At 37.2% G+C, this 19,260-nt stretch overlaps 1 protein-coding gene and 1 long non-coding RNA gene across 18 annotated transcripts in view; one reads left to right on the top strand and one right to left on the bottom strand.

Annotated features, from left to right (window-relative positions):
* Positions 1-226: 226 nt before the first annotated feature.
* LOC148216134 (uncharacterized) lies at positions 227-5,055 on the bottom strand. Its single transcript, XR_015796012.1, has 3 exons — positions 4,765-5,055; positions 687-1,171; positions 227-364 (listed from the first exon to the last, which is right to left on the bottom strand). It is a non-coding gene; the product is annotated as an uncharacterized LOC148216134 (long non-coding RNA).
* EPB41 (erythrocyte membrane protein band 4.1) overlaps positions 4,567-19,260 on the top strand; it is a 78,757-nt gene continuing 64,063 nt past the window's right edge. For 12 of the 17 annotated variants that reach the window (XM_088140086.1, XM_088140083.1, XM_088140084.1 and 9 more), the window contains exon 1: positions 4,567-4,700. The gene's annotated coding sequence lies outside the window, so the exon portion shown is untranslated. The remainder of the gene's footprint in view (positions 4,701-19,260) is intronic. The other 5 variants (XM_088140085.1, XM_088140091.1, XM_088140089.1 and 2 more) reach the window with 1 other exon arrangement.

Below are 19,260 nucleotides of genomic sequence, written 5' to 3'. Positions count from 1 at the left end.
ACGCCTCCTCAAATGGCATCCATTCAAGAAGCTGTCAAGTGCCGGCTCTCTTTAATATAGTCAAATGTCTTTATTTTAGGAAATCTTTCTAGTAGGCTGCCATTATTAATATGCATGACCAGAAACATTTTTTTCCATAAAAGGCCTTCAGCATGTGGGGGGCTGCATCTGCGTGTTTTTCTGCAACATGAGTGGTCTATTGTTAGTAACTGCCACCTCCCGTGCTGCTGTCTGTGCCGAAGCCCCAAGAGAGGAGGGAAAATGTTTTGAAATTCCCTGAATGCAGAGTTGCAGCCAGCTGGCTCTGGCACACAGACGAAGGTGAAAAGAGGACTTTGTCAGACTTTCTTTTCCATTTGGCTTCCTGGAAAATAAATTTTAAAAAATATGAATTAAACAAAATAAAATATAATCATTTGTGCATATTATTTACAAGATTCTCAATTAATTATAAAAAATATAGAAGACAAGAAAAAACTATATGTAGCCCCCAGCTCCTGTCCAAAAATAAAAGTCTGATAGGGTCTTGCAATTATATATTATTTCACACATTTATATCCTGCCTATCAAAATAAACAAGGTGGCACATAATATAGTCACTGTAGGATTAAAATTAACAAGCTAGTGAGTACTGGATTAGATCCAGAATACTATCAGGATCATTTATTTAACAGAAGTTCACTCACCATTTTCATGCTGATAGGAGAGGAGACAGTTCTCCCATTTTTTCTGCAGCCCTATTACCATTTTACACATTGTTCCGTGGAGTACCTGATCCCTCCAAAGCTGATTTTGTTTTTAGAGAATGTTAACTTCAAAGTAAAGAAGAAGGATGGAAGATAGTTCCTCCAGCTTAAAGGCATAATAGAATAGAAAATCTTTCAAAGATTGAAGGAGCTTTCCTGTTGACAGGTGACAAACAGTAACAAAACTGATAATCTGCTAAAACACAATCAGTTACTTAAAACAGAGACAACAGTATATGAAATACATTCCAAAAATTACCCTTTGGGAAATGTGCATCCTACCTGTCGGTTAGGAGCTAGAAGCAGCAGCACAACAAAAATAGCTGGTTTGGTCTAGTGGTTAGGGCACCAGGCTAGAAACCAGGAGACCGTGAGTTCTAGTCCCGCCTTAGGCATGAAGCCCAATTTACCTCACAGGGTGGTGGCTGTGGGGAAAATAGGAGGAGGAAGGAGTATTAGGTATGTTTGCCTCCTTAAGTTATTTATAAAAATAAGAAAGGTGGGATAAAAAAACCTAAAAAAAAATAGGCCTAGGTTGGCTTTATTTGGCACCACAGCAGAAAAGAGGCAAATCTATATCTCTTGCATGTACCTGCCATACCTCTAATAGTTGGCTGACCAGGAGCAGAGTAATGCTCTGGCAAGAAATCTGAGTATAATACATCCTTAAAAGGACAGTGTTTTGCTTCTCTTCCAAAACATTTACATATTCAATCATTCTTCTCAGGCTTGGCAAAACTCTCTTCTCTTTGTAATATTTAACTGTAGGGATAATGAGCCACATTTGTGGCGTTTTTAAACTTGAAGTAGGATTGTAGAAATATTGTCCCTTTTAATTTAAGGTTCTTCTTACCATGAAGATGGTAAAAAGGAAGAGGTAACATGGATTTTGGTGCACTAGGAAGCAAAAGCTAATATCCTCAAATGCTTTAATCTCATCATTTTTAAACAAACGATTATTTTGGATTAAAAGTGGATCAGCCTTTTGCAGTCACACAATTCTGCTTCATTTTGATTGTATTATATATTTTTATGCTTTCAAATAATATTTTTTAAGAGGAACCCATGGTCTACTTGACCCCCTCCCCCTCCCATCTGAGCTTGACTCCTGGGAAATATACAGGCACATCCACGTAGGATTTTGGCAACAACATAAAGTGATTTGCCATTGCCTTTTTCCAGGATATTCTTTTCTTCTGACTTCTCAATCTAGCCTCCAGTCCTGGGATTTCCTGCTAGTCTTCAGTCTAGTCTTAATCAGCACTGACCCTACTGAGCTTTGTAAAATCTGATGAGATCAGCTTGGTGCTGCAGTGGAAATAGCTTTGACCAAATACTTTTGAAATACTGAACAGCTTTTGAAATACTGAACAGCTCTAGAATAGTTGGACCAATCTATAGTATATTGATTTTGGTTTTGGTTTACTGTCTTGTATCAACCCATTACTGTACTGTATCTACCTTGATTTATAGATTAGTGCAGTATGCAAAGCCAGTATGAGAGACTAAGCTATCTCTTGTATGTACAGTAAAAGGGAGATTTAAAAAAAAACACCCCGGTGAGAATTGTAATTCTTTTCCATTGTAATAACCTTTCTATATTAAGAATCTTGGAATTTTTGCTCCTTTTTAAAAAGCTCTTGTAAAATAGCCCTGCTGGTATACATGCCCCCCCTTTGCACAAGTGCATAGTAAGTGGCATGCTGCTGACAAATGTTGGTGTCAGTATTAGAAAAAAAGATAGTTGGATTGGATGGTGTGTGTTTTTTTAAATTTCAAATTGCTGTCTCCCATTTATGAAGAAAATTGCGGTGTGGATAAGTTCATGTAGGTGTGTATTGGCAGGGTGTATATGTGAACCAAATGAATTTCTCACCCATTTTTGTGAAAAGGAAGCCCTAGATGTTTCAGTAGTGCTCTGTGACTGGGTGTAAAGTCTCTCCTGTGATATGATGCATACTACAGAGAGCTACCAGATGCCTTTCTATGATAAGGGGATGCATTCTTTTCATGTCAGCACTGTGAAGAATATATAGCTTAAAAATCTCATGCCTCACTTTTTGCTGCTATAACAGGAAGCCCAGCTGCATCGCTCTTAAGCTGCCCTTAGTGTAGTACTCTTCAGAACAAACGTCTGGTAGAAGCTGTTTTTTCCCCCTTGAAAGCCTTGTTTTACTACAACTTCCTTCTTCAGTTGAGCAATCTAGGATGTTTCAGATTTACTGGTTTAAAAAAAGGCATATACTAAACTTAAATATGCAGGCCAACACTTCCTGATTTCACTGGTGCTTGGTGTTTTAGTTGCATTATGATGCCATAGCATGCGTAATGTTTTACAAAGGTGGCAGATATTTGTATCAAGGAGCTTGCAGAACTAAAATGCGCAGAAGGGATGGTCTGCCCCTTCCTAGTTTGAAGCTCTGTTGATGTGGCAGTTGCTCCCCAAGATACTGGCAAACAGATTAAGGAAGTGCTGCTGTGTCTAGTCCAGATCTAATTCCATGTGTGGGTGTAGCAATATCATTAGGCATTAAGCACCTGCTATCAGGGCTACCTAATAGTGTAAGAGTGTCTGCATAAGAAATTCAGGAACCACTGCAATTAAAGTGACAATTAGATGGGAACTAGACAAAGGATTTCACATAATACAGTTAGTGGATTGTTGTCACTGCCGCAGATGTAGCATAGGTCACCAAGTCAGATGACAGGATTATCAGCCCTTAAACCACAAGGGATGGATCCTCCACATTCAGAGGTAGTATACCTCTCTACATACCAAATGCTGGGAAAAAGACTTTTTTAAAAAAACAGTGGGCTGGCTTTTGTGAGAAATTGGGTTGGATGGGGCCTTAGTGGTTGCTTCCGCAGAACAATTGTTACCTGGAATTTTAGGCTTCATTATTAGCTTTTTAATAAAAGCTATATTAGTATTTTAGCATGGCATCCATGCTTCCTTTTGAAGTTCAGGAAACCATGTCCATTCACTAGATAACTATCTTTTCACCTTTTGTGTTGGGTGAACCCAGCAGCTCATGGGATTAGTGTAAGGCATGTGGATGCTGCCACAGGAAGCTGGATTAACTGAGTAAACCAGGGTTCATCTTGTCCTGCAAACCCGAACGGTTTAAGGTGGGCTGCTTCTGCCATCTGACGCAGCGCTTGAGGCTTTTACTCGATCAGATGCTTCGCCTCCTTCGTCCACGCAGCTCTTACTATTATTACACCTTGGCGCCCCGCCTTTTCGTAAGACATCTGGGCCGACGAGCCATTGTTATCTTCCGCATTTCCTCCCTTTACTTTTAAGGAAGGAGGCGGGAAGTGTGTGTGTCTGTGTGTGTGTGTGGGGGAAGCAGGTGAAGTCCCCCAGGGCGACCCACGGAAAGGGCTGCAACTCCCACAGCGGGAAGGCGAAGGAGCGCGAGAGAGCGCGTGCGTGCGTGCGCGCACCTTTCTCTCATAACTGACCCAGATGGCCGTTGGGATTCATTTATTTTGAAGAGGGCTCGAGCCGCGCGCGCGCTCTCGCTATCTCCCACCCCCCCGGCCGCCTTTCTCATCCTCTGAGCGCGCGCGCTTGCGCTTTTTCTCCTTCCTCCCGCTGCCGTTCTGTCTCCCACGAAGCCGCCCTCCCTTCCGCGCGTCCCGCGCTCCCTCCTCCTCCTCCTCACCACAGTTTTCTCTCCCCCTCCCTTTCTCGCTTCGTTTGATCCCCTCCCTCTCCCCTGCCGAGAGCCAACGGCTGAGCCGCTCAAGAACTCCGCCTTCTCCTCTCCACCAATAGAAACTTACTACTATGTTATGGGGCGGGGGGGAAGGAGAGGTGGGTGAGGGAGCGAGCGAGCGATTGAGCGAGAGCCAGCCAGGCAGCGAGACCGTCTGGGGCCCTTCGCCGCCGCCGCCGGCACCCTCGCGAAACGCTATCGGCGCCCAGCATCCCCACCCGGGGGGAGGCAGGCAAGTGAGGCGGCAGCAGGCGGCTTCCGTCCCGCGCCCCTTTGCTTCTTACTCCCCGCTTTACCTCAGCGAGGTGCGTCGTGTGCGGCGAGGGAGGGAGATAGGCATCCGTCCGTCTGTTTGGCTGGCGGGCGGGTTGGCTGCCGTACGGCCAAAGGACCGGAGAAGCCGAGGCGCGTCCGTTGGCGTCGGCGCGAGAAGGGACCTGGTCTTCCTCTCTCTCCTGGCAGGGCGGGGCCGCTCCTGGACGGCCCCGGGAGGCGCTCAGGTGCCGTTGGCCTTTTGCCCGGCCGCCGGGCAGCGAGAGCGGCGCCCCTCGCTCGGAGGTGCGGAAGGAACGTCCGGCGTCGTTGCGCCGCGGGGGGGAGCGGCATGAGGAGGTGGTGCAGGGAAGGTGTGGGACGGAGGAGGAGGAGGAGGAGGAAACGGGGAGAAGAGCGAGCTGGGCTTGTGGGCTGGGGCTGCCTTGGGAGAGAAGCGTGTGGAGGCAGCAGCGGGGTCTGCGCGCCCGCCTGGCAGCCTCCTGGTCAGAGGATGGGAGGATTATGAGATGGAAGACGGTGTGACTCAGTGAGGTGAGCGCGTCGGATCGAGGAGCGCGCGCACGGGTGTCTCGGTAGGGGGAGAGGTTGGAAGATGAAGCGGCGAGCTGGCGGGTTAGCCTCCGAGATAGTCTCCTGCTCTTCCCGTTCCGTTTCTACCCCTGACCCGTTGGTCGCGGGGGGCCGAGTGCTCTGGAATCAAAGCCCTCCCTCTTTTATGCTGCCTCCCCGATCGTCACCCTCCTGAATTTTCTTTCTTTTTTTATAATGGCACCAATGATACAGCGGTGACAATTTTGAGTTTGAAGGGGGAGGGGCCGTCTGCAGTTGTGTAAGCATTTTGGGGAGGGGGGAGAGAGAAACAAAGCAAATCAGGTACAGAAAATGTCTTGCATATTGAGATGAGGTGAACATGTTCCTGGGAGCTCTTCTCCCTGTATTTCTCTCTTAAGGAGAGTAATGTCACACATTTCAAAATAATAAGACTTACTGATACCCATGATTAATTGTAAATATTTCTGTTTAATGTTAATAATTGGAATTATATTGCTTTAATTGCCAGACATTTTAGTCCTAAATACAGCATGAAAACATTCTGTTTGACTGTATTTCTGTCCTTTATGTTAAAGGAGGTACCTTGTAGATATATCATCTTGTAACTTATCTTGATTTCTTCTATCTAAATTTAAGTTTTTCAGGTCTGAGGTCTGATGGTCTGAGCACCATATCAAACCAGATGTAGGATTTTGAAAAAAAAATCTTTTAAAATGATAGTTTTTTAAATGAGAAATATTAATGAGTTATGTGTATTCTTTTTCATTAATGGTAAATAGGGTGAGTGGATCTTTAAACAAGACTGTGATAGCTATAAAGACTTTAACATTGAGATGGTATGTGGAACTGCAACCAACTTACATTGTGTGATTGTCCTTTTTGGTGAATTGCATTTACAGGTATTTTCATTGTAAAAGCATATTATTTCAGTTACTGTAATAAAACTAATCAGTTTAAGCACATGGTAAGCTAAAAATTAAAGTGCCCAGATAATTTTTAAAAAACAACCTCTAGTAATATTTCATTTAGCTATGGTTTTCTTAAATTCAGTTTGATGAGGTGCTGCATGCATTAGCCACACCTGGTTGATCTTGGCTGATCTCAGAAAGCTAGGCAAGGCTGGATCTGGTTAGTACTTAGATGGGGAAATACCTGGGAAGTTTAAAAATCCCAGAGAAAGTCAATGACAAACCACTAGTAGTTGCCAGAGTACATGGAATGTTCTGCAAAGTCACTAGGATTTAAGCTTGTATACACATTATTGCAAATGAGTTTTGGCCCATGATTGGTTATGTTAATATAATAGTGAATAGTTAAGATACTATAGGTGCTTTGTGTTGTCTGTACAGATATAACTTAATAGTCCCATTGGATATAGTTATTTAGCTGGCATTGTATAATATATATTGCAGACAAATATTAATAGCATAATTGATTTGTGGCTTCACTGTATGTCCTGAACACATTTCACTATAAGTTGGATTTAAAGATTATTTGTTTTTTATTTTAATCTTTATTTTAATCTTAAATTATTTTAAATAATTTAAATAATGTAAGCTTAATTTGGTTAAATATTTCAATATTGGGTTTCAGGAATGATTTTTTTCCCCAAAACATTCAGTGGTTTTAAAAAAAAAAACACCCAGTTTGTCTTAAGTGTTATCAGTTGTGCCAGCTATCAAAATTTTGTTTAATGATGTAATCCTAGGTTAATAAGAGAATTCCAACTGTAGTATTTCAACACTACATCTGTGTTGTAGTAGAGTATCCAGTAATGACTGGGCCTACCCTTTCATAAACAGTTTTGTGAGGCCTTTACTTTCATAAATGTCATCAAACTAAGAGAACTGGAATAATCTTTTAGAGATGAGGGACAAACAAAGATACATTTCTTGATATCAGTAACGTATCCTTCAAGAGAACTCATTTGTTATGTGTATTTTAATACTCTTTTGAAGAAATCAATAGAAAGTTTCATAACTGAGAGACTCTATAAAAACGTTGTTTTTCCTTTCTAAAGTACAAATTCAGAAGCAATGTGAAAAAATCCCATCTCTTCCAGGACTGTGGGAGCTATTAAAGATCCTTTGCTAAACAGACCAAGAATTGTTGACTTGGCACTTGATAGCATTTAATGTTAGATAACAAATTTCTGTTTACTTCTCTGAAATACAACCTAATAGCAGTTATCCATGCCCTGGTAACATATCTAGATTATCGTAGTGTGCTTTGCTTAGGTAATTGGAGAGCATCTGAAATCTTCACTTGGTACAAACTGGATTTCTAACTGGAGCACAATGCAGTGATTGGTCACTCCAATATTTATACTTTAGTACTGGTTGTCAGTTATTTACCAGATTTAATTTAATGTGTTTGTTGTAACCGTTAAAGTATTTGCTGCCCTTAAGAATATACTGTCAACGACTTTTAGAAAGGGTGTCAAGATACACCTTTGATACATCTTTTCATATCTGTTGTATTGGTTTTTCATGGTCCCATGTTTTTATATGCTAAATTGTAGTTGTGGATTTATTTTAACTTTTTGGTACACCACCTTAGCAGTTTGAAGAAAGTAGTATGGATTTCCAGTAGCATTGATTTTCAGCTTCAGGTACCAGTTGTCTGGGTGAATGCCTATCTCAGTATAAATGGTCAGAGGCACTGGGATGTTTCAGGCTTATACTGTACTCTATACTTCAGTAGCTCAGTGTAACCTGTCTAAGAGTTAACTTGTTATGTGTTTCACATGATGCTGCCACTGCCTCATGCATTATTCCTAGCATATCCATGCTCCCTTCACTGTATGTATTTCTTATTAAGTCTTTGGAGAGCTGATGGGGCTACCTGTCTAGAAGAAGCAGTAATGTTAGACCAGCTTTCCAAGCATACAGCTTGTGAGAGCTATGGTGCTAGAGGAAACAAGTTGTCAGATTATGAGGAAATTATACTTTGTTACTCTGGTGAAATGGAAATAAAGAGTTAACGTGCTACTCCCAGCAGGCAGGCAGGCAGAATGCTAAAGGAACTTAAGAGAAGTGAAATGCAGTTGACTATTTGACACAGTAAAAAGAAGGAAAGAAAAGGAGATAACCAGTATATAGAAAAGGAAAGAGAAACATCAGGAGCATTTGTGACAAATGGAACAATCATTCTCTAAATAAGCACAGAGGAAAAGTTATGTTTGTATGCCTCTTAAAACTGTGTATATTCTATTATTTTTTTCATACAAGGTTATTGTTAAATGAAATTTTATTCATAATCAGCTGGCCCTCTGAGAAAATGAAAGGCAGAATATAATTAAATCCCCCCCTTAAAAATAAGGTACTATGTTATCAGGAAGAGAACAGATAAGAGAGGAAATAAGTTCAGCATAACATCTCTAAGTTTGTCATTTTGGGGTGCTGGTAGTGAGATTTTCAAGTATATTTATCCTCAGAATAAACTTAAATAATAATTCATAATCTAACCAAATAAATCTGGTTTTGCCACTTACTGAAGATCCAGTGCCCAGTAGGCCAACTAGCATTGCCAAAACCAATTGCAGCCATTAAGGTACCTTATATTTAAATCATGTATTATCCTTATCTACTGAAGATTATCCAAACACCGAAACTAATATTTGCCTTCATTATTTTCTTTGCATCAAGCACATAGATTTTACACCTGTGCAGAGCCTCCATTGGAGCCACTGAGGGTTGAGAAAGTCTTTCTTTTTTTACAATTGGAAGTGTACCCTTTCTTAAGACTGCTCCTGGATGTAGTTTCTGCCTTCTCGTCAGTTTCTTTTCAGCTACTGTAATATCAGGCATCTTTTCTGTGTTCTTCAGAGCTTACTGAAGAGTTCTGAACTGTGAAGTTTGTTTGCTTATTTATTAAATTGGTTACCTGCTGCAGTCATACAGCTCTGTCTGGCTTACAGCATCATCCATAAGAATTTACGTTTTTTATATGATGTCAGGGGCACACTTTAAACATAATACAAATATCTCCTTGATCATGCAGATGTTATTGATAATTGTATGGATGTAAATATTAGAAAAGCTAGTGAATACTCATCCTTTGTTTAAACCATGACCTATCACTATCAGACATAGAGGATTTTAAAAACTTGACTTATAGAAAGTAGTTCTTAAAGAAGTTATTTAATTATCTACAATAATGCTTGTTATGAAATGGCAATGATCATTGAATGGCTCAAACCATTGATAACAATTTTATCAGTACTGAACCCCTTAGTCTCTTCAATGGTCTTAAAACTTATACAGTTCAGGGGTTGCAGTCTCTGTTTCATAGACTGCAATATATATCTACCAATCCTTTCATAGACTGCAATATATCTCTATAGTCCTTTTTATATAATACAAAACAGCAAGTAGACTTGCCATTGACAATTAGTCTTCTGTTTTTTGATTCGTCTTCATTTTATGCTTGTAGATTAACTGCCTAGATTTCATAGGGTTATGTTTTCAAAACGATATTCTAGGAAATCCTGTGCTGCTTTGAAACTGTTTTGGAGTTCTGCAACAACTAGATCAATAATACTGTAACAGATAAAAATTTTCCTGAAAAATAACTTGTTTGTTACTGCTGATTTTCTTTATTCCTTATAGGTATGTGCAATTGCTGAGTTTGCCTCATATTACACACTTGGTTCAGGAAATGCAGAGAATATAAAAAGTCTGCTTGCTCTCTTTGTGAACTCTGTATGCGGTATCTAGAATCTGATCATATGTTAAACATTTTGCAGCCATTCAAGTACAGTAGTCTTTATAGAGTCAACCTGGAAAAGGCCCCCTTTAGGCAGACAGGAAAAAATACTGTAGAAATGATGAAGAGCAAACAAATTGGGTTTTGTTTATGAAGTGGATTAAATTGGCTTGGCTTGCAGTTAATCCAGGTAATATTATTAGTTATTAATGCTTATCCTGTTGAGCAGTAGCTCCACATTATACTTTCAGATAAACAGCCTATGCAGTAGCATTATATTTATGTTGATATACAACTTTTTAAAAATCTGCTAAGGCTATTTCTTGTGTGTTTCTGCCTTTATCTTTGCATTTATAGTGAAAGCATCAATGTTTGTAGATCTGCACCTCTTTTCATCTAGCGCTGGTTTATGCTTACCTTCTACATTTGCAGAATGAAGAGTATTTTTTCCATTTGTTGTTAGAAATGAGAAATGTGATAGTCCCTGAAAGGCTTTCTGATAGTTTCAGCATGTAGAGTCACATTGATTTTTATGAATGCAAAGAATATTCATATTGGTCTGTGTAATTATCGAAATGCTGTCCTATTTCTCAGGAAGCATGAGATACTGGGTTTGGGGATTTATATGAATTAGCTGAGGGTCCATCTACGAAGCAGAAAATTTGTAACAAAGTGACAATCGAGTATTCAATAAGGGATACTTGATAAAAGTTGTGTTATTAACTTAGCAGGTAGTTGGAGAGAAATGTTTGAAGTTAATTTTCCCTGTGCTCCATTTCTCTTTGTACATTTGAGATTGTAAACATTTTGAGGCAAGGGCTTATAATATCTGTTCTTTATAAAGTACCATACACAAAGCTAATGCTATAAAAATAAATTATAATGACTTTACTAGCTGTTAATATTAAAATCAGAAGCACTTTAATCAGGGAATTATCTATATTCTGCTGGATGAAATCAGGTTTTTTTGAGGAAAACAAAATGCATGTAGAACTGGCATTTATGGTGTTACACTGTCACTGGTTTACATTTGCTACATATGAGGTCTATATATTTTCTTTTTGTAATGACTTTGGTTATGATATACTGTAATATTTTCAGAAGCACTCTGAAAGCTAAACTCTAACGTCTATAGTATGTGGTTTTTTAAATGCTTCCTTCTGAGTTGGCTATTTTCTTCCAGTTTCTTGAAAAGATGAACTATTTTTATCCAGATTAAAAGGAGAAACTTTTGTATCAACTCTTAATCAGATAGATTTTCTCCAAGAAAGACACTTAGTTAATTGAAAGGTATATAACACATATTGCATTTATGGCTACAATTCCTGAAATTACTTTAGGTTATGACTAGTTCATATATTACTAGTAGTGCTATGAGAGCTCCCTTGCCTCTCCCAGTAATGTTTGGAAAATTGGGTCAACTATCCAATTACATGGTTATTGCCCTTACTCTTGAGGGTAGCAATATTTTCCCTAAGAATCTTGATTGCATGATCCATGCCTTTCAAACATTGTCAGGAGTGGTATAAGAGCAGTCTAAATACCTATAGCTTTGCAGGTTGTACAGGTGGTTCTCACTTACCAACCAGCAACTGCATCACTAAGCACCATGGTTGCTAAGCAAAACATGACGTGACCATGCCGGACTTATGACCTCACTTCCAGTTCCATTGTTAAGCAAATCACTCAGGTTGTTAAGTGAGACATCACATGACTGCGACTTCTGATTTCACTTCTGCATTCTCCATTAATTCCGCTTGTTGGAAGCCAGTTGCAAAGCGCCCAAATGACAATCACATGACCTTGGGATGTTGTGACAGTCATAAATGCAAGGATTGGTTGCAAAGCTTTTTTTTTTAACTGTCGTAGCTTTGAACAGTTGCTAAAAGAGGCAGTCGGTAAGCAAGGACTACCTATATATAAATTAGGGCTTCCAGTTATGTGTGTTCTAGGTGAGAATATTAGTCAACTTGGCATTTAAATCTAGCCTGGTAATTATAGGCAATAAGGAATTGGATGGAGCCAAGTATATCCCAGATTCCATTTTGGTTTCCTTGCTGTACTGCATTTGTGAGAATTTGTGTACTGATTTAATTCCTTAGGTTTCATCTTACTGTAATATTAAGGAATATTTTCTGAGTAATTTATTGTAATAAATGTAAATAGAGATGGCTTTTATATTTTGATACGCTGTGATGAAAAATAATTATGCTTTTTACTCCACCATGTGGTGTAGCTTTCTTAATTTTTGGAGGAAAATACTGATTTCTGATGCCCAGTGCCCTTTCTTGCCCATAACCTTTCCATTGTGGAATGAAATACTTTATGTGTATTGGAAGGAAAGACTATAAAGCTTTGGTAACTTTACTGCAAAGCACAAGCCTCTTAGCGTAAAATATGCTGCTTTACAGGCTGTGGTGTTTAGAGATTAAAATGTAAGTAGCCTACGTAAGGGGTCTTTCCACAAGCAGTTATTCCTGTGAAAGTTCTATTGGTGATAGGCCTCAAAATTATGCATTCAAGAGGCAACTGGAACATAATTTTGGATTGCTAGATCCAAAGCTTTTTCATTTCAACTAAATGTTCTAGGTTAAGGCCCTCAGCTATTTTACCCTAAATTTAAAAGAAAACCTAACAAAAATACCAGAAGAAAAAGAAAAGAAAAACACTTCTCCCTGTCTCCTGCCTCAGCTGATGTGATCTAGTTGGATTTTAAAAGCAGTGGATTGTCTGATGCTACAATTGGTCTGAAAATTAACCAGGAAAAGTAATTCCTATATCTTCTCCATCTCTTATATATAGAATTTAGTCTGTTTCCCAGTATTTTCCATTAAAAATCCTGCTGCTCTGATCTTGTATTAGTCTAATCTGATAAAGCATAACCCTAACTATCCTGAAAAAGTTGCATAATGTGTATGTATATATACATGCACACATACACACACATTACCCACACATTTTATTTACATAACTTCTAGATCAGCTTTTGTAATTTAAATTAGAATCAAATTATTTATTGTTTCTCTGACGTTAAAGCAGTTCCTGCTTTACACATAAAAAGTGGAATGCGAAAACTTTAAAATACTCCATTTAGAGTTTGAAAGAGTTGCTTTGTTTCGGAAGTGTTTGCTGTTTTGGGATTGAAATACTATTTCTATCCAAAACATGTTCAAGATGGGTTGTTTTGTACATGGATCATAACCATTTTGAATACAAAACAGTGTGTTTCAGATGCAGAATGTTTTTCTACACCACTAACACTACTTTGAATCAGTGCAAGTCCAAATCTGTGTGGATCTATTATCCATTATGTCTTATACTCAAAGTATTGGGTAATTTTTCACTTTTTCCATTTTTTTATTCACATTAATTAAATAATCTTTGAACATTTTTTACCATTTCTTAAAGTGCTTCTTTTCTAAGCTTTATATTAGACCTTAAGTATTTAATAGAATCTGATAAATAATAAAAATGATTTTGTACTCTATATTACATCGGTTAAATCTTTGTATTGGTATTTTATATTTTCCTTCTGAATCAATGTGAAAGATAAATGTAATTGTGTTGCCAGAAATGGGTGTGGTCTGTATACTATATTTCAAAGGTTAAACATATTTTTACTTCCTGTTGTCTTTGCTACATTAAATGTTATGTTTAACATTCACAGGCTAGTTTTCCAAGTTTGCAGTTTTATAATGAAAAGAAATAAATTTTGCCTTGGCTAAACAGTAGGATCTGTTTATAAATATTTATAAATATAAATATCAAAGCCCTTTTGGTCATTTTAATTCAGTAGAACACATTTAAGTTAATTAACATGAGTGATGACTAGCCAGCAGATGAAGCTGCTTTCATTGCAGCATAGCTAGAGAAAAGTTACAGGTACAGTACAATAGCGTGTGTGCTATTGAATATAAGACCAACTCTGATTAGATTACTTTTTTTATATACAATTTCTTTATCGTTTAAGAGCCACTGAATCTCTCTTTCACTTTAAGGAATAGATCTGTACAATAGTACAAAATGCACTTTATTATATTTTACAATATTAAATATGCAATATTATGCTTTACAGTATTCAGATACTTAAGAAACCTTGTAGGGGTAGGCAGATTTCAGTTGTGTAGAATCTAATTTGGTTTTTACTGAAACTTCAAATGAGAAATTGTAAGCAGGTTAAATACATCTGGGAGAGGGTTCAGCTTGGATGAAAAGATGTGCTTTCCTGTTTAGTCTCTTTTGGTTGGTTGTGAAGGTCCTTTGAGTTCTAAAATATCTTACTCTATAGAAGCTAGGATCTTTAACATTTTAAAATATTATTTTGGACTAGTGAGGATATTTGGAATTTTTAGAGTGTTCTAATGGCATTGTTGTAAATTGCCTGCCGTAATAGGTGCGGTGAGTCACAAAATAGCCATTTACCAGATTGTGCTCTGGGGAGGTTATTCTCTGCCATCAACTTTATACCATCCTATCTTTGTAGTAAATTGACACACTTACAGTCAGTACATTGAGTTGCATTCCTCCATTACATTTATTTCCTAAGAATATCTCTGTAATATATGTGAGTCTCAGAGACATCGTAGAAAATACATATTGTGGTTGAGCTGGCACTTCCCTTTACAAATGCTGTCTTCTCATTTTTAAAATTAAAATGTAATTAAAATGATCAAATCAGGTGAGGAATAGAGTTTGGCAGTCACCAAAGTAAAAGGCAAGTAGGTGATGTGACAGTTGGTTCATGTTTAAAAGACTCTAGAGATTCACAACTGATCACAGCAGATGGTATCAAACAAGATGGATTAATGGTTCAGCAGAAGGCGCATTCCTGGGATTCCACATTGGGAATCCAGGTGTTGAAGGGTCCTAAAATAGGAATTTGGGCATATGATTTGTGTACTGTTTAGTCTCAGTCACCCCCTAGATTTAAAGCAGACATAGGGATAGTTGTCCTACAAATGTTGAACCGTGGTTCTTGGCAACCTCACCTAACTGTTGGGTATTGCTGGGAGCTGTGATTAGCCATATCTAGTGAGCCTTAAGGAGCAAGAGTTTTTTTTAACAAATATTTTTACAATTATTGGATTCATTGGACACATTTCTGCAAAACAATAAGCCAATTTTTTTGGCAAATCTGGTTTATCAATTAGAAACAAAAAATGTGGTGCATGCTATCCCATAATTTTGTTGGTTCTATGTAGAAAATAGAACTGGAGGAATCAGGAAATTACAAAACACAGCAAGTTTTGTATTTATCCAACCAGTTTCAGATAAGGAATTGATAGCACAATTTAACATGTACACATCAGGAAGTATTAATTAAACATAAATGGGATTATATTGATTGTCTTGAAAACTGCGGATTATCAGTAATTGTTCTAGTTTAAAGTTGTAAAAGAAAACTGTAGTTTGTGCATCAGAGAAATGGGTTAATCAAAAGCTTGCCTAAAACTGTCCCTATTTTAATATATTCCCCTATGGTCTTCTGCAATAATCAGCAATATTTATGTTAAATGTTCTCCTAAATGGAATCAGGGATATTCAATATTTCATAGTTGAGTGTTTGTAATACAAAATGAAGGAAATACTGGTGGGAGCCAGTTTTTTTTTTTACAGGGCACTTTTCATTAGCTGGGTTTACATTAGAAAAATTCCCAAAACGGAGAATCCAGAAGAGTGGTAAGAAGAAAAAGAAAACACACTGAGGTGAACAATCCCCACTAAACCAAGGTTTACATTACCAAAATTTAGCATGTTGGATAACAGTGTGGCATGAACATAGTATCTGAGAGAATTTATTCCAAACTGAGCTACTGTTATTACTTAATGTTATTAACAGAGGTCTTGGCTAATGTTGGAGTGACAAACTGATGAATATACCAACTTGCACACCACAAATAGGGCAAAAATATTTCTTCAGATTTAAGGGTAGCTTGCTTTCCACATCTCTACCTTAGCACCATTCATTCCATTATTTAATTCAAATAAAAAGTATTTCCCATTTTAAAATCTGAAAAGAAAATATTTTATCTTATTCTAATTCCAAAGTAGAAAAGAATAAAGAGGGAGGGAGGGAGAGAGGGAGATTCCTATGATCCGGTTTAGGAGGTTTAAATTTTCAGAGAAGACTATGATAAGCAGAGGACATAGTACAATAGTTGTGCATGCCCATTGCTGCATCTTTCAGGATTTTTCCTTGTGTTTATTTGAAAAGAAGGGTTGCGATGTAATGTAATTCTCAGGAAATCATGGAGACTTTCATTTAACTGAAACCATAGGTGGGGTTTGTTTGAAAGATGCATATCTCATTAGTACACCACACCACTATAAACAACCTTGCAAACAAACGTTGTCTTGTGTCCATATTTAAAATGGGAAATATCCCCCCTCCCTGGGGAATATCTTGTTTACTTTGCTGAAAAAACAATTATGACTGTAGCTGCACGTAAGCAAATATCTGGTTCTCCACTTCAAAGCCTCGGGTGGTAAAGGGATTTGTAAAACATTTTGTTTTGGTTGGTATTTTCCGAAGTTGTTTTGGCATATAGCCCAAAGTATAACTCAGTTTCTCCCCATTCTTTTTGCAGAATATAAACATATCTATATTAAACACAAGGTGAATGGGAAGGGGTCAGTATTACAGCTATGGTTGTATTAGGCAAGATATATTCTAGAAATGCTCCTATACTGCTGTGTAATTTCTAAAACATAAACAGCATTCATTCTATACTATTAAGATTCTATATTACTTTCAAACCACTTTTTATGGCATGCACAGATGGATTATTTTAATTTATAACATAGGAAAATTAACATTGGCAACTAATGCGGTTGGATAAGGTTACACTTTTACTGGTCAAATTGCAAATGACATTTTATTTGAAATATGTTTGAAAATTGTTATAAGATAATGCAAATGATGCTTTAATAGTTTCAGGAAATTGGTAATGAAATCTGTAATGTATCATATAGTAAAACCTCCAGATGCTTTATGTCAAACATGCTTTTTCAGTAATCAAAAGAAATATGTCTACTCATTTTAAGGCTAAAACTATAAAATCTGAAAGCGTACATTTTTACCCCCACGTAAGTACCAATGGCTTAGTTGGATGCATGTGAAGCTATTAGTTTATTCTGTGCCACACTTAGAGAAAAGTTTTCTCAGCTCTAGTGCAGTAGGAAATTGGGCTACATTACAAGATTTTTGTGATGATTATTGAGCTTATACTTGTGAAACTCTAAAAACTTGAAATATTTTATGTGATTACCGTAATTCACACATGACCCTTATCTTTCTCAGTAGTTACCCTAAACATGGTATCACTTGATAAACTAGCTGCTCTCCAGCAGAAAATCCTTTCTTTAGAAACCTGAAAGGTAATCTGTTTTCTTCTCTCCCCTGAAATATGTATAGTTTCATACAGGCAGTATTGTAAAGCTCATTAGATTTCAGTAGCTCAGTATGGCTGGATAAAATTACATTGCTTAAAGGCATAGATTATTTTGTAAAGGAAGAAAATGGTTTCTTTTGTTTAGCTTTTGTATATTTTGTTTAGCTTTTATTGTTTGAAAGTCTTCTGTAGAACAAGATGAGATTTAGAGTAGTGGATAGAATGTTGGACTTGGATCCCTGTGTTCAGATATTTGCTCACCTGTTTTGTGGAAGTAAAACTATTTGTTTTTGTCAACTATTGTTGAGCCAACAAACTATTTTCTAGACAGGTCCAGACCTCTTATGAGGCATAGTGAAATTCTCAAGCGAATTAATTCCTGTAATTCCACCTCAACATCTGTAGAGGCCAACATAATGCTTAATCCTTTTAGGAGATTTTTAGGAGTCTTCAGACTAAGATATGGAAGTGAATGAACAGTGTGGAGAGCCATGCTATTATCTCTGGAATGCCTGACTTGATATTTCACTCTACTTTAATACCTTGCTCTGGTTGCCAAAGAGGCAGCCATCATATCTATCTGGAGTGCCAGCCAGGTTGATATGCCTTGTTTTGAGGGAAGTTTTCTCAGAACAAGCTATTGTGGAAAGGCTGTTTTGTTGTTTACCTGCCATTCATCTGATCAGTGAGAAATGGTCACCCCTACTTCCTCCTGAGCAAGTAACTTTATTAATTTTTTTAAAAGAATAAAAACCAAAACTAATATTAAGAATAAAAAATAAGAAAAAAGGGAAAAATTGAAAAAAGAAAAATAATAAAAAGCAAAAGTGCAGAAAAGAAAGACAAAAAAGAATTGACTTCCAACCCCCCCCACCACAGATATAAATAACAATATACATCAAACTCTTGCTCTAAATTTACTACATAACTTCCATTATTTTTATTAACCCATATTATTTCTAATCATCAAACCTATAAACATAATTTAATTTTTGTATATTCCACAAAAAGTCCATTTTTTTTCAATTAACACTAAAATTACCAATGTCTTATCTCAAATCAAAACTTTCAATTTTGCCATCTTGGCCAACTCTATCAACCTCACAAACCATTATTTCACTATAGATAATATCTTTTCTTTCCACCTCTGCATTTAAAAATCTCGCTGGTATTACATATAGAAAATAAAATTAAAAATAGTATCATATCCTTCCACCTTTATACATATAAAAACTTTGCTGCTATTGTCATATATAAGAACAAAAATTCCATAGATTTAATAATAAATATATCCTAACCTTAATGAACTTTATACCAAAATCCTTAAAACATTGTCATTCAGTCCTGGTCACAAAAACAAATCCCATTAATAACTACCGAGAGCCTCAACTTATATGTTAACCGTAGTCCAATAAATTAACTTTGCAAATCTTCTGTTTACTTTTAAAAAGCTTAAATTTTAGTCCTTTCTTACAATGTCCCACCAATTGGTTCCCCATCATCTTCTTGTCTTCTCCCAGAAACTTCTCCAATATTTTCTCTTCATCTCTTCTCAGGAACAGCCTCAGTGATGCAATATATTCCTTTTGCAAATCCAAAGTAAAAAATCTTTCCAGATCACTCTTTTCCATTATTTGTATGTCCCCTTTGAACATTTTAACATTAGTTGGTTCCATTTGTAATTCCATTCTGACATCTTTTTCCATATTCATCCCTTGGCCATCTTAAGTCCATATTTAAATCCACAATTTCTTTATTCATATCACCTTCATAATCCAACTTTTTTGAGTTCCACTTCTGCATTTTGTTCAGTCTCCACCTTTTTTCCAGATTTAATAATCCACTTTTTCCTCTATCTTTTTTTCA

The sequence above is a fragment of the Python bivittatus genome, unplaced genomic scaffold (genome assembly GCF_059951505.1).
Source record: "Python bivittatus isolate LINGU-HERP-01145 unplaced genomic scaffold, Pbiv_v1 ctg000310_np1212, whole genome shotgun sequence".
Lineage (NCBI taxonomy): Eukaryota > Metazoa > Chordata > Lepidosauria > Squamata > Pythonidae > Python > Python bivittatus.
The sequence above is the reverse complement of the archived record's forward strand: the minus strand, read 5'-3'. Positions and strand labels throughout refer to the sequence as shown.